General features: G+C 54.1%; 1 pseudogene; it reads left to right on the top strand.

The window, feature by feature from the left end:
- Window positions 1-268: 268 nt before the first annotated feature.
- Window positions 269-2,275, top strand: LOC117702529 (homeobox protein Nkx-2.2-like; annotated as a pseudogene).
- The last annotated feature ends 979 nt before the right edge of the window (window positions 2,276-3,254 follow it).

Below are 3,254 nucleotides of genomic sequence, written 5' to 3'. Positions count from 1 at the left end.
GACTGATCGCTCGGGCAATGGCCCATTTTTTCCTCGCCACCAGCCGCCACCGCGCGCGGAGCGGCCGCCGGAGCCGGAGCTGACGGCACCTTGGCACCTCTCCTGGAGTTACAAACTGAGGCCGCGCGGCGCTGGGCGCGCAGGCCGCCAGTCACAGCCTACATTTCTGCGTGCTTTCTGAGAAGAGAGAGGCACCAGGGTGGGCTTTATTATTTTTCCCCCTTCCCTTTTTCCCATAGTTGTCCTCTCATTTTTAAATAATAATTATCCCAATAATTAAAACCCATCCCCCATCCCTTCCCCCATTCCTTTCCTTAACCCCCTCCCCCGCCCGCCAGGGCTGGGGAGAGTCACGAATTGACCAAGTGAGGCTACAACTTTGTGGCATAAATTGCGGGGACCGGAACCATGTCGCTGACCAACACAAAGACGGGGTTTTCAGTCAAGGACATCTTGGACCTTCCGGACACCAACGATGAAGAAGGCTCGGTGGCCGAAGGGCCGGAGGAGGAGAGCGAAGGGCCGGAGCCCGCCAAGAGGGCCGGGCCGCTGGGGCAGGGCGCCCTGGACGCTGTGCAGAGCCTGCCCCTTAAGAGTCCTTTCTACGACAGCAGCGACAACCCCTACACTCGCTGGCTGGCCAGCACCGAGGGCCTTCAGTACTCCCGTAAGTAGCGAAACTTGGCCGCAACGGCTGTGGCTGCCTCCATTGCTGAGGCAGTGACCCGGGTGGACGATGGGAGTTAAGGGGAAGAAGCCATTTAATGTTCAAGTCCCATCCTGGATCCCTAGATTTTGAAACATTTGTTTCGTATGTCCTTTTCCCTTTTCAATAGACATCCCTCCCCAGTCCCTGCAAAATACTTGATGTCATATATTTTCCACGGGAGAAATTAAAGCAAAGGACAAGAGGGATGTTTTCTAAGAGCTGGTTAGAGATGTCAACCGGACTTACGGCTCTGGCCGGAGTACCCTGGAATCAGATGCCCCAGAGGAATTGGCTTTGCACCCTGGAGCAGGGATCCCTGGTCAAGGTCCGGCTAGCGGCAGAGGGTGGAGGAGGCTTTGGGTATAATAGTTCATCTCTGCCCCTGCATGATTGTAAAAAAAAAAAAAAAAAAAAAAAAAAAAAGAAGAAGAAGAAGAAAGAAAGAAAGAAAGAAATAAAGAAAGAAAGAAAGAAAGAAAGAAAGAAAGAGGAAAGGGAAAAGGAAGAAATATGTGTGGTGCCCGCGTCGTGTGTGTGTGTGTGTGTGTGTGTGTGTGTGTGTGTGTGTGTTCGTCCAGAAAGCCCGAAAGCAAAAGCGAAAGCCCCCCAAACCTGCTTTACCCCGCCAAACCCATCAATGCTGGGATTGTGAGGTTTTCCTTTTAAAAATCTGCCCACGTCTCTCCAGAGAGGAAACGGTTTAAGGGGGCCAGAGCCCTTAACCCTCGATGACCGTCCACACTCTGCTTCGCCACTAAATTCTCCTGAATAGAGGGTAACCCCTAGAAACTTGTGCCTCAGAACCCCCTGCTGCGCAGACTCTCCTCTGAACCCTAGCGGACCCCGACGGCTTCCTCGGGCGGGGATTGCTGCAAAGGCAGCGGGTCTGGGCTGGTCCAACGGGCCAAGGGCCCACGGAAGATCCTTGGGACTCGGGGTGGCCCAGGTGGCACTTGGCCTCCAGGCGCCTGATGCGCTTCTCTCCCCCCACCCCCCACCCAGTGCACGGGCTGGCGGCCAGCGCTCCCCCCCAAGACTCGAGCTCCAAGTCCCCAGAGCCCTCGGCTGACGAGTCACCGGACAATGACAAGGAGACCCAGGGCGGCGGGGGGACGCAGGCAAGAAGCGGAAGCGCCGAGTGCTCTTCTCCAAAGCGCAGACCTACGAGCTGGAGCGGCGCTTCCGGCAGCAGAGGTACCTGTCGGCGCCCGAGCGCGAGCACCTGGCCAGCCTCATCCGTCTCACGCCCAACGCAGGTCAAGATCTGGTTCCAGAACCATCGCTACAAGATGAAACGTGCCCGGGCCGAGAAAGGTATGGAGGTGACGCCTCTGCCCTCGCCGCGCCGCGTGGCAGTGCCGGTCTTGGTCAGGGACGGCAAAACCGTGCCACGCGCTCAAAGCCCAGGACCTGGCAGCCGCCACCTTCCAGGCAGGCATCCCCTTTTCCGCTACAGCGCTCAGTCGCTGCAGCACATGCAGTACAACGCCCAGTACAGCTCGGCCAGCACCCCCCAGTACCCGACAGCACACGCCCCTGGTCCAGGCCCAGCAGTGGACTTGGTGAGCGCCGCCCCTCCAAGACTGGAGACCTTAGGCCCTGGCCCCACCCCAGGCGGCGGCAGTGGCGAGGAGGACTCGATCCTTACCACGGTTGTTGTTATTATTATTATAATTATTATTATAGAGTCGAGTCGGACTCTCGGCTCAGTGAGGAGGCACCGGGAGGTTGCCTGTGCCTCCTCGAGTGGCAGATTCCATCCACTCTGCCCATCGCTCTCTCCTTTGAACTTTTGGAGAGGGTAGAACTCTAAGCCGTGTTTACAGAAGTGTTTGTGCAGCTTCGCTTCTTTGCCTCTCCCTGAGGGACCAAACCATCCCAACCGTTAACGTTGTCACTTGAAAAGAGAAAGGACCAGCCAGCCCCCACCCCATACCCCCCCCCCCGCACTGCTTTCGTGAATTTTGTAAACTATGTTTGTGTGAGTAGCGATATTGTCAGCCTTCTAAAGCAAGTGGAGAACACTTAAAATATAGAGGATCTCTTTTTTATAAGAAAATGCTAAATATTTATGGCCATGTACACGTTCTGACAACTGGTGGCAAATTTCCGCTCTTCGTTGTAAATATCGCTAGTGATCGTTGCCAAATGACGTTGTGGATGGGCCTGTATCCCCATCGGGCCTGACTCTCTTTGTCGTTTGTTTTGGGTGGGTTATGTTTGAGTTGCATCGGTTTTTTTTTTTATTTTAATTTTATTTTTAATTTGTTCAGTGCAAACATTTTTTTCAACTATGAAAAAGAAAAATATGTGTAGGAAAAACAACCTCGACCCCCTTTTCCATCTCCTGAGACCCGGAGCTTGGAACTCAGCAGTTCCACGTGGTTCCCCAAGAGCGCCGGGCGCTGAAAGCTTTCGATTTTTTTAAATAAGAATTTTAATAAAAATCTTGTGTTTAAAAACAAACAAACAAACAAACACCAAAAACCAAGCCCAGTTCTTCAGTTTGTTACTTTGTCTTCCTGCGGGGGGGGGGGGGGGCGTC

Source organism: Arvicanthis niloticus, unplaced genomic scaffold (assembly GCF_011762505.2).
Source record: "Arvicanthis niloticus isolate mArvNil1 unplaced genomic scaffold, mArvNil1.pat.X pat_scaffold_913_arrow_ctg1, whole genome shotgun sequence".
Lineage (NCBI taxonomy): Eukaryota > Metazoa > Chordata > Mammalia > Rodentia > Muridae > Arvicanthis > Arvicanthis niloticus.
This window is presented reverse-complemented; position numbering and strand designations above follow the sequence as displayed.